The 13,375-nt window shown below is 34.5% G+C and overlaps 1 protein-coding gene across 2 annotated transcripts in view; it reads left to right on the top strand.

Moving 5' to 3' along the window:
• LOC113493010 overlaps positions 1 to 13,375 on the top strand; it is a 68,665-nt gene that overhangs the window by 44,680 nt on the left and 10,610 nt on the right. The window lies entirely within an intron of this gene.

The following is a 13,375-nucleotide window of genomic DNA, read 5'->3' as shown; positions in this document are numbered from 1 at the left end:
TGTTAGTGGATTAATGCGTTATTATTGTATTAAATCACGCCATTGGCACCGATTGCAGGAGGCAAGGCTTTGTTGTGATTAGTTAACCTTTCAAAAGATAATTAAGTACATGTGTTAGATCAATGTTTCTTGACAATATCTCTTCTTCCAATGCTGTCCTGTACATGGCCAGAATAACAGTTTCAGTAACAAAATGTACACGCCATTTTTTCATGGAATTAAAATAATTCATTCTGTTAATGGTATTTGTCTTTTCCTGGGACCAAATTATTTTATTCTGCACGCGTCGTTTTTGCTGAACAGTCCAATAAGACTGCTTATTTTGTTAATAATAGAATAGGTAATGATCTAACTGAACTTAACAAGTCTGTAGGTGGACAGGAGCCTTCCGGAGTGACGTCATTAATCAAGCATTATTAGTAACAGCTGATTGCGCAAGCGCCGATGAATAGCCAACTTTAATGCTAAATGAAAATTTTAATTCATAATATTCTGCGAAAGATCAAACTTAAAATAAGGAAATAAAATATGTTAATAATAAACCCATCTTATTCTACGCCGCAGTGTCTGCAGCTTAACCTCAATGGTAGAAACCAATACTAAATGTGCGCAACAAAATATGTTCCACATTCAAATACTATTCATAACGAACAATGTCATTGACATTTCGCGGTGCTGAGCGACGCACGTACCTGAATGAAGGTGCGGTTAGACTGGGGTTCACCGAAATATCTTTGCAATAAAAAATACTTAACAAATGTAAAATATATTTTTTTATCCTAAAAACTGCATTAAGCAATTTAATACTTATGTTGCGGGGGGTTTCAAAAACATGCAGGTCACATGTACAAAGACACCCAAACTCAGGACAAGCATTCGTGGATCACACCAAATGCTTGTTCTAATGCGTGCTGTCAATCATCAAATATGATGTTAAAGGAGGAGAGATAGTGGGAATGAGACTCTGACAAAAACTAGTATACCCTTGAACTTACTGAGATGGAAGGGGTAGAGAAAAAGCCTTGCAGTGGCCCCAGCACACAATACTAAAAAGTCATGTATTAATTCACTTTAAAATCGTATTCTTTAATTGAACCTCGATTTCGGTCAGCTACCGCCGTCTATACGCACCTTTACCATACAGCGTGGGCGTGGGAGAGCCGTGTGGCAACACGGTACACTAATATCAGATTATCGCCGCAGGTGAACTGACTCCTTACGTGATGTAACGCGTAATAGTTTGTGTTTTTATGGCCGGCGAGCGAACGAAAGTGAAGTCACGGGGAAATTATTACAGCTGATATATTGTCTTGGGTACTGGTTTAATTTTGATAGGCAAGTTTAATTTAAATATAAAAATAAAAATATTTTCCTTTAATATGTATGTTTTTAATAATAATAAATAAAATAACCTGTGTCCTCATGCACGCCTTTAAAAAGGACCGGGTTTCTTTGCATAAAGTTTTTCCGTGAATGAAAAGGAATAAAACAAGTATTTACAGTATATTTACTTTTAAATTTTAATGCACTTAATTTTGAAAACTTCTGGTAACTTAACCATCAGAATTTGCAAAAAATATTTTTTAATTTATTTAGCCCGAGACCAACAAAAAAGGCTTTTTTGAACCTCATTTGAGCACAGATTCCCCAACGATTACAGACTTCGGGACCTCACGGTCACGGACGCATGCCCAAATCATCTGTAGGACTATAGATAACAGCGTGTCACGCACGCGCAGTAAATCACAATATTTGATGAAGCATAGTTTAATAGTGAGATAACCTTATCAGGATTACGAGTCGAGTAGGCGTTAAAATTCAAGTTTAATCGAGTTATGTCATATTATGTTATCATCGTAATACATTATGAGATTAGATTTGTTGTTCGGTGCCCCTATTAGGGTACTTATTATAGGAATACAAAGGCAACACGGTTTATGTTATGTGTTTAGTGGGAGTATATATTATTTGCAAATTCGATAGTTGAATACATTGAACATTACGTTAAGTATTTTTCGTTTTCCACCCATTCTAATTCAAGTACAAATGCTGAAACCGAATCAGTTTTTAAAACGTTTTATGTCTTTATTAATATCAAGACGTATTTATCGCAAAACCTACAAAAGTATGACGCATCCTGATCCTAAAATAACAGACTCATTTTTCAAAATAACCCATACAAGAAACAAAACACGACCAGCACAGGAACTGGGTTATGAAAACTAATTAGTATAGCAGCACGTGCAGACCCGAACAGCTGATAAACACCCATAACAATATGATGTACGATTGGTTACTGTCGTCTGTAGTGTGTGCAGACAAACAGGTTTGGTGTAGGTATGTGTTACAAGTCGCTCCGCTTGTGAGTTGGTCTAGTGTAGCCAAATTTAATGAACAGTACTTAGGCATAAGTAGAGATATGGGTTCTCAACAAGCCAGTCTATATTCTAGAAAAAAAAGGTTTAAGTGGCTACTTTTATTTTAACTATATAGCAATGTGATAACATCCATATTCTGTTTTATAAAGCAACGGTCATCAATTGCTCTGTAAATATTATTGCACGGATAAAATTTCCTTTCCAAAAATAACCAAATCAGATTTTTTCCATCTAAACACAGTAGTGAAATCAACAGACTATTACGTCTTCGGGAAAAATTTCCACTGTGCTAGCGGCATTAGTTCCCGAGTGAGACATTTATATTTGTTTTCGCTATATTTTACTGAAGCTCCGGTATCGCTACTATTTTCGCTCCGCAGTTATTATTCCATCAACGCGGATCGCTTTAGAATTCTTTATGACTGTAATGTTTGTTTGTACGCGGAAATATTCTGCCCATCACGGTTCGCGGAACTCGCGGGGTTTGGGGATTCATTGTACTGAGCGGCAAAAAGGATTGAGTTCGTGCATAACGCAGTATGTTGCCGCTGTGGTAACAGCCACTACGAGATGCGCTATTGTTTTATTAAGGAAGATCGTCAGAGACCATATTGTGTTTCGGATGATTGCAGTTTCATTTTTGGTTAAACCTTCTGATGCGAAATATTCCTAGAACCTATTATCAATTATATTTTCATAGAGCCTTTGATAACCCTTTAAGAGGCACACTATTGCAGATGGTATCAAATTTGGCATTAAACGTATCCTACAAGAACTTACAAGTTAGTTTCCGAACAACTAAGAGACAATTTAGTTTGGAAACTTAACAGAAGTTATCGTATCAAATTGAAGTTGCCAAACAAGTGCAGTGTGCTCAATAAAAGTCTGACTACCCCTCCAGGGAATAAAGCCGTGTGTTTTCAGTCAGTCAGCTGATTTAAGGAAAATTCCCCTGAATTATTTTCCGCGAATCCGTCGCAAATATACCGAGTGACTGTTTATCTGTAGATTACATGGAAATTATTTCTGATGGATCGCACTCGGAATCATATTTCTGGAATTATTCATATTTTTGATCGGCCGCCAAGTGTTTGATGATGATATTGATAGAATTGATTGCGAAATTGATGAATTTTTATAATAACTATCGTGAGACTGATTTCTTTATTAAATGATGAGTCCTTAATCATGAGCAGACGTCTGCTCATGATTAAGGACTCCGGTTGGGTCCGAAACTAGTCGGGCTACCCCGATAAATACGCGTGAGTAAACCGTTACATCATTTAATAAAGAAATTAATGAATGATCGAAATATATGGTAGCGCCGTCGTTCGAGTCAATTGAAAAGGGAATAATTGTTTTTGGAACCTTTTTACTGTTTTAACGCAACATTTGTTATGATTACGGTTCTAAAAATTCGCTTGGCATTTGGTTATTTCAAAAATATTTACGAGTAAACAGTACAAAATCATAGCTGTTTGTGAACTCTGTGATATTCGCTTTGAGCTCGCTCAACTAAACTGCGATTGATTTCCTCCGAGAACGTTAGTCTGTATACTAACATTTATATTCGGAGAATGTATGAAGCTCTTTGGAAGCGACCCGATCACTGTTGCTGTTTTCTTTCAATAAAGATTACATTTTACGTTCGCTATAAATACAAACTTTAGTTTCTTTATTGATGTTGCGCCTTTGTATTTACTTAGGAATTTAAAGTGAACACAGTCAAATACAATTTAAATATGCATGGTCTTGAGAAATTAATCAAATTCATCATGAGTGATTGGCACGTGTCAATGTGATTCAAATAAAATTAAGTGTACAAACCACCCAAGCATACCCGTACTACGCCAAAAAAACAACAGAATGATTGACAGGTTGTATTTTACCACCCACATGAGATTCCTCCACGTAATCACTGATAACATTTATCGATCTAGAACATTCTAGTCTACCCACCTAATATGCTATCCAACTCATTCTGCATTATATCAAAAACGAGTATTGTGTGTCCGTCACAAACATGCCGACTATTTGCCGAGTACACACATTAGCGGCGATTGAATGGCCAAGGGGATTACCAACTCCTCTCGAAGTAAATTGCGAAAGCGAGACAAAACTTCACGACGTAGAGTGGCATCCCTCTTCCACACCCACAACAATGTTTCCTTAAGATTTGGTGGTAGGCTCTTTGTGCACAAAGCCCACTCTCGATAAACGAGTAAAGAGTTTTGGAGATCGCAATTATGAGACCAGACGAATCGCCGATCTATTAAGATGGGAGGAAATTAATTAACTGCATGAGGAAAATAGTATATGGGTAGACCTACTCTCATCAAGACAATTTTAGAACTAAATGTACGTGATTCATTTACGTTTTGGTAAAGATGTCTTTCAATAGAAAACAACTTATTAAATGCTTCCTTTAGAAGAAATTTTCCCTAAATCCATCAGAAGCCTACGATATAAAACACTTCCACAGTAAACCATAGGAACACAAGTTATAATAAAACTGCTTTTCAAACATTAATCGATCCATTTCCACGAATCTCTGTCAATTGAGAAGCAGAAATATCTTTTCATACTCCTGTAACGAGTTTATTTCATAGCAAAAATACATTACACGGGTTGAATAGTAATACCTAATTAGAACAGGGACAAACTGTGTTCGGCTGATCTTTATTTTACGATTCCTATAGCTTTTTGATCTCAAAACTCTCTTAGACTCCAAAACAAATTGAGAGTAATGCTTGTATTATTATGAGATGATGGCATGATTGACAGACGTCTTTATTCCATTTTATCTGATTTTAGTTTTTTAATTATTTATTACTGTTAGTGGTTTTCCGTGCTAATAATGTTTAAAACAGCTTATCATATATCATCCTCAAATACTGATATCATATAATGCGAGACATGCTTTGCATACGCCAAAACAATTTTGTATTTGTTCAAGCGAAATGACGATGAAAATACGGTGATCGACGTCTCGTTTCCAGTACTGCAAGTCTGACTAATCATGGTGGTAGAACCTCGTTTGTCTCTACCTTCATCCTCTCATAAATATGAAAGTATGCGGCAGTCGTTAGTACTGACGAGCAGAGAACTGTAATTGTAATAATCTTAAGTATTGATGTCGATGGATCTCGTAGGGTCTGAGTCCTACGTAATACTAATTGCTCGCAGCATGCGTCGCCATTAGCAATTCAATCCACAGCTAATAATAAACTACTTTATTATTAGCTGTGGATTCCTGATGAGAGATATAAAATGTTTTGTTATTGACTAACTGTTGATTTTGTAGTGTGAGTAGGTAATTAGTTACTCATAAGAGTAAACTCCTGTTTTAATACAAAATGCTGGGTATCTTAGTCTCGAAATATTCATCCTCTTGGCAAAAATCTCGATCGAACAAAAATACTAGACTCTTCTTCTTTAATTGTTTAATGTTTCAATTTCAATTATTGTATAAATACACATTTAATTTGATGTATTTTGGAATGAGGTGAACTTTAATGTATGCTATAACTTTGCTTGACCTACGATATTAATTTATAAAAAGGTTTATTTGTTGTTTGCAAGCATTTAAATACCCTTAATTAATAGAATAAATGAAAAAAATTTGCTGTAAAATGTGTCTATTTAGTACCTGCATACAGTGCCTTATACATTTTGTATACAATTAATCACGTTAATGCTAAAGTCTTTGACCTTTTTAAAGTTATTAATTTTATAAGTTGCATATTAATTGTTATTATTTTATATTTTGCCAGTAGTAACGTTTGTCATTATTTACCAATAAACAGTTTTACTTCGGGATTAAAAATGACGTTGGCATGTAGCTACGAGTATTTTACTACAAAAGGTTTTTCCCAAAGATAACAATGTTTAGCTATTTTTCTATAAGTCACTTATCTATAACTAATCAATCTTTAGCCGATAGTATTATTTCTACTTATCTCATTAATCTGTGACGTAGTGGTGATAAGCATAATATCTCTAATGTTATTCAAATTATTTTGTTATTATTAACAATAATATTTTGCCATAATTAGGCTAAGGTGTATAATATTTCACAACTTTCACACAACGCCATCCTGTCTCAAACCAAGGAGAGCTTGTTTTATGAGTACTAGACAACTGATAAACAAACTTATTTATTTAGAAATACATACCATAATGTAATAATCGTGCTAATCATACAAACATTTGTCCTGGGTGGGTATCGAAACCACAACCTCTGGTATACCAGTCTGGGCCACTAACCACCTTACCAACAGTTTCGTATCGGCTCGTGGCTCGTATTGCCAAAAAAAAGTTGCGTTATTCCAAAACTACACATAATTTTGAGATGTTCTATAAACAATTGCTGTCACTATATTATTCGTTAAAGGAACTTATAAGGAAAGATTTGACAGTGTCTTGTAAATCTTGTAATTGAGTGACCTTATAAATCTACGCACACTTGATAACTTTGGAAACAATAAATATAGTATATCGTCAAAGTCACACTCTGAAAATGTAGGTTTCCTTAATTGGCAAACTAATTTTTAAAATGTACTTATGATTACTGTTTAGATCTGAAACGGCTGGTCACATTTACCTGCCAATTGATAATAACTGTTGTAAGTACTTACCTGTCTTAAGGATTCCTTTACTATATTTAGAAAAAACATGTACTTAGCAAAATGTAACAACATGTTCATCGAGTGATACTTGTATAAAAATGAATAATCAGGCATTTACAGGAAAATTATGTAATGTTTTCGTGTTTCCCTGGTCGTTAGTATAATTGGAACAAACTATAAGTGCCTGTGAATGGCGAGAGAGGAAAGAGGTTTATTATTCTAAGTACATGATCGTAGGTACCTATAAATGTTTACTAATAAACTTTATTACAAATAAATAAGTATTTATTGCTTTTGTCTTGTGATTCATCGCTTTATTTATGTAGCTTTTTGCTATCTTGCTTTCGTATTGGAATTTTCATCTTAATTAATTTTAATAATTTAATAAAACGAATTAAAGAATAATTAAAAACGAACTTCCAAGCAGCAATTTTTTTTAAACTGATGAATCACATTAGATCTCCTATACTTTTTTTTCAATTCAGAATTTTTGAATTCAGATTTACGATTAATTTTGATATTCATAAACAATAAACAATCGAAAAGTACCAGTGTCACTAAATTGAATGAAGAAATGAGTTAGGACCGAAACTTGGTGAAATTGTCTTTCTGTTTTCAATTGACAAGAGGAAAGAGGTATTGTTTGAAAAGTGTTATAGGCTTTTTAGATTAAAATGGAATCTGATACAGTTCGAGTTAGACTAGTACTTGACAGTTGGTTCCGTAGAAATACGCTAAATTGAAAACAATTTGCAGGCTTGCAATAAATTTGTCTATGGTTACTTAGATGTTTATTAATTCATATATTATAGCAAAAAAGAGTATAAATTATAATGAACAGTTTGAATGTCTAGCTATCGGTTACGATAAATCTTAGTGATAGACAAACTTACAGCGGAGCCACAGGAACAGCCTAATCAAAATTGAGAATATAACATCACGTGTATAACCTGCGTGCATAGTATAAATAGGCCTAAATGTATCCAACCGATTCGCCACAAGCCCGCCACTTTCTACGAGAGCTGCAAATCTCGCGGTACGTTACGTAATTGATAGCTATTACACAACAATATCCGATGCTTCCTACCATTGTGTTACATTTATGTAACTCTTCTTAATTTTATGTGTACTGCATACAAGCTCATAACTGATTAGACGCTAATTACTTTATATGAAGTCTCTGTGTGTGTGGTGCGTGGAAAATGTGGAGCGGGCCTAGTGTTTTTTTGTTTATTAGTAAGCCTTATTTGCTAGTTGCCTTTGAATTGCGGTGAAATAATAATTGTTCTTTTATGGTAATATATTATCTGAAGTCGATTATTTTTTCACTGGATGTCAGCGTGTATTATCACAGGAAGTCCCTTTTTGCGGTGACTTATAAGATCGCGGAAATGCTTTTTTAGTTAACTTGATAAAATTACTATGATGTGATAATACTGGCATAAAACATTTCTCGTATAACATGCATGGATTAATCGAATAAAGTTGAAAATGACATTCTTTCAAAAATAAGAATGCATGTCACGTATTTTTTAACTTTAAAGCATCAGCCGTCAAAAAGTGACGTCTTAAACTCTCATTTCTTCAAACAATAAGTTTTGCACCGAAACGAGGTTCCTGCAGGTCAATACCAACACAAAGTCAATATTAATGTCCCATTGTACAGTGGGAATGAACCCATAACTCAAGCGACACACTTAAGCGACACTTTTAACACTTCAGTATATATGTCTGTTTTACAACCGGCGGCTTTGTCTGTCAAGAATACTGGGCCAGCAATGTATTGTGTGCGCGGCAAAGCCTCTAGGACGTTTTCATTCTCGGTAGCGGTTGGAGCTCCATTGTCGCGTCGAAATATGATATACGGTACTTATATGTCCCATCACTATTGTTCCAATGACTTTGAGTCATTAGGGCTGGCTCTATCAGAAAGTGTTTTTTATTTGTACATTGGGGTCAACTTTTGAAAAGGCTATATAATTATGTTGAATTAAAATATGATTACAGGAATTATAGTTAATTCACTTAATACATTGTAATCTTCTTTATTGTTCTCTTAATACACAGTTCATTTTGAGAACTTAAAACTTTTCCTTTTAGCTTATCGCTGCGGTACTTTATATAATTATCAAAAGTCACGAAGGGTCACCTTGGCTTTTCAGATAATTAGTAATTACTATATTAAATCAATTTCATATAAATACTTCCTGATGGCTGCAAAAAAAGCTGTTATATATCCGAAAAATCATTTACAATCACATTTATTTATCATATCTAACACTACCCACGCATTCATCTCAAAATATTCGATGTGACTTTAATTTGACATCACGATAATTAGAGTATTAATAAAAAAATACTCCAAAACGTTAGAGTCTATAATGTATTGCCATAACAGCCATTAAGTAACGGACGTGTAAATACCACTTTATTTGGGCATAACGGCACATTTAGGTTGTGAGTGCAATTATTTTCTAGAAATGACACATGAAGACATCAATAATGACATAACTTCCTGGGATGGTGAAATATCGGATGGTGGGTCACTAACAAGTGAACTTTCTGATCTTATATAATGTTTTACTGTATTGCAACGTAAGAAGAAGAAGAAGAATCATTTATTTGCTATAGAGTGATCATTGTTTGATTACATGTCTGAAGTAGAAGCTTGTGCTATTTATAAGCTCCTTTTTAATATATGAGCACATCTAAAGGACTATGACAGCAATAGATTAAAGTATGTATGTTGAATACTTCATATTTTCAGTTAAAGTTTTCTAATATTGCACTTTTGACAACCCTAGGTAAACGTCTCCCAGACGTTAGTGATGTCACTTCCTGTGCGATTAGCATTCGCCGGTGCAGCCTGTTTTCTTAGTTCTGTTGTTTTTTCTTTTTATTGTTTATAAACTGCCTATGTTTACACGTCGTCTTCATTTATAATAATACTTTTGTAGAGTCCCTAAAAAATATATGAGTACCTACTGAGTACTGGACATAATAATATTGAAATTCTGGCAAAAGACAGCTTTAAAAACAAAATTGTATTTGTCAACATATATAATCTATACTAATATATAAAGCTGAAGAGTTTGTTTGTTTCTTTCAACGCGCTAATCTCAGGAACTATTGGTCCAAATTGAAAAATTCTCTTTGTGTTGAATAGACCATTCATCGAGGAAGGCTTTAGGCTATAAACCATCACGCTGCGACTAATAGGAGCTAAGATACAATGGAAAATGTGAAATACACCGGGCCGGTATACCTAAATCATACATTATATATATTCTACCCACGGGGACGAAGTCGCGGGCAACAGCTAGTTAAAAATAAACAGTGTCACAAAATAACACATAGCCTGATCCACATGTGAACAAGAACATTATTTTACAATTACGATTACAAATCTAAGAAAACACATATTTATCCTAGATTTAAATAAGGAATTTAGTCAGCAGCACATTCTCGACGGTAAACGAGTCGGTCATAATATTGTTATTGTATGCTAATCCCCTCTCATAAACAAGAAACAGTTAGATATTGACACACATAAGAACTATTTGCGAATGTTAAACTAAAATGTATGTAAAATAATGAGTAAAACAAACAAACTGTTTATTTCATGTTAATGCTGTGCTAATAGATATTAAACCTTCATGTTTGAAGTATTCGTCATGTTTGAGATAATTCTTTGTCTCATATATGAAATATCAATTAATCTTTCTATTTGCGTAAGTCATAAGACAGAGTGTGACACATGTTTGTTACGCATCGTCATGTCTAAGAAGGTCAATAAAATGCTGACTTTTCATCAGTCATCAAAATGTATAGTTTTGTAATAGTTTAAATTGTGTCACGAAGACTGGCACCTATTATTTTTAACAATTTCCTGATACTGTGGTTGTAGTAAAAGAGGTTGCTGGAAAAAAGTCTGAATTACTACGCACCTTTAAGTTTAATCTTATAGACGTTTTATTATAATTACATGACATATATCGTTGACTGGCCTATTGGTCTAATGGTTAGTAACGCTGACTGGTATACCGGAGACCGTGGGTTCGATACCCATCCAAGACAAATGTTTGTGTGATGAGCACGATTATTTGTTCTGTGTCTGGGTGAAATTTATCTATATCATGTGTGTATTCAGAAATATATAAGTATGTTTATCAGTTATCTAGTACTCATAATACAAGCTTTGCTTAATTTGAGGCAAGATGGCGTTGTTTGAAACCTGTAGAATTCTCATACAGTTAGTGATTTCAATATCTTATAGATTTAACTGGAATGCAATGGTAATGTAAACAAAGAGGTCTTAACATTCAATTAGTGCATACAGATAGTGAACAAGTCGCGAAAGTCTGAGATACCGCGATCGAGTTGTCCGGAGAAAGCGTTGCTCGCCTACTTGCAGATACACCTAGATAGCCCTTGACTCACGAGAGATACAACAGCTATAACCTAGGCCGACCTAGAAGTCTGATGAGTCATGCATAACAAAATATAACATGATACACAATTTCTTCTACTGCAATGTATCTTCTACTTCTACACCAAATTTTATCGAAATTGGTCTATCCGTTTGGGCTTAAGTAGGTAACGAACCTACACACTCACATAGTTTTTTCACAAATTTTTGTAATGCGGACACGCCTTTATGGGAGCTTTTAAGTTAAGTTACCTTGGGGTAAGTTAAGTTACCCCAAGGTAACTTAACTTAAAAGCTCCCATAATCCACATTTTGTACTAAAAACTGTGTAACTATAATATTCCCAAATCTCAATGCAATACCAATCTGGAGGCTTTCTCTAATTCCCTCCAAAACTTGTTTACATTTTCCGCGTAAACATTTGTATTTACTTTCGACGAGACATTGACCTCCTTAGATAAGGACTTCCTTAAAATTTCTAAATCCTCATACAACCTTCACGTAGGTAAACGCACGTGATATGCCCAGATAATTCGACGGAGAAACGGCCTTCAAGAATTACAGACGAACTTCCGCCTGTCGTACGTATTCCGCGCTCGGTGCAGGACGCGCGCGAGCGAGTGAGATCAGAACGCGCAATGAATACTGAACGGGAGGAAGTGTCGAGTTTCCTTATTGTCTGGTAATTCTATTGCTGATGAGTTTTATGGGTCGTTGGATTTAACTTGGTGAGGCGAAGTTCTGTCTCCTAAGTTTGTCCGTTAATGTTCATTATAACGATCCAGTAGCTTTTATACCCTCTTTAGTTTATTGTGATATTGATACCGTATAGAGAAGAAAATCTACTTCCTAAACATTTCTAAAAGATCCAGATTTTTCTAGTATTTCTTAGCAATAAGAACATTCCAAACAATGGATTTATTCATACTAAGATTTATAAATCTAAACGAGTTTTTTGTTTTCCAAAAATGTCTAATTTAGAATACCGGTTTTGTTTAAGCTCAAAAGACTTGTTCCTACCTGTTTAGCAGCTAAATTGTACGGTTAGGAGTGTCTGCGCCTTACGCTCTTACACTTTTTTTGAAGACCGAAAATGTCAAGTTTTTTGTTCAAAAGAGATGATTATCTTTCCATCGAACATTCTCATGTACTCGTTCATCATATTTTTAGCATAACCAATATTCAGGCCCTTAAATCCAAATGCATTTACACCTGACAGTTTCAATTTCTTAAAATAAAATATTTTCGTAAACGACCTCCTTCAATACGTACCACCGTGCTACCTCACGTTTCTGCAAAGTTAGCGCCTTTATTACTATATGTTAAGGTATGTTTTCGCCTGGCATTTACCACGGACTTGTGGTTAGCATAAAGTTCGTATAAGAAACATCAGAGTGAGCAAAACCCATTAATATCTTAATTAAACCTTTTGGTTTGGCTCACCCAGATTTAAATTCGGATAGGTCACTGACCCTGCCTGTACCTGAGTCATCATTTATTTTGTTCACAATCGCAAAGACATTTTGAATATGAGGTAAAAAAAGAAATCTAAATGATGGATAACAAATTAAAAACAAGTGATTAATTTATGTTCAAGTTTAAATTAATTATTTGTTTACAATTCGAACAAACAGGATAATTAATAAAACAAAGATTGATTCGTAAAATTGTACACAATTTATTTAATCTTATTATTTAATCTGTAGAGTTTTTAATGGCACATAAATACTTTTTTCTGCTTCTCTCCTTTAGCTGTTTACATTGTTGAAGGACTAAGACTACCCATAGCCAAGTTAAACAGCATTTGGCGTAGGAAAGATTGTCCTATGTTGCATCACAGGATACGTCTAATGTGTCATGGTCGTATAAATGTACAAGCCTACTAACACTAGGTAAAGCTCTCTATACGAATAACATGAAACATCTTCGTGTGTTAAATG

The sequence above is a fragment of the Trichoplusia ni genome, chromosome 4 (assembly GCF_003590095.1).
Source record: "Trichoplusia ni isolate ovarian cell line Hi5 chromosome 4, tn1, whole genome shotgun sequence".
Classification (NCBI taxonomy): Eukaryota; Metazoa; Arthropoda; class Insecta; order Lepidoptera; family Noctuidae; genus Trichoplusia; species Trichoplusia ni.
The sequence above is the reverse complement of the archived record's forward strand: the minus strand, read 5'-3'. Positions and strand labels throughout refer to the sequence as shown.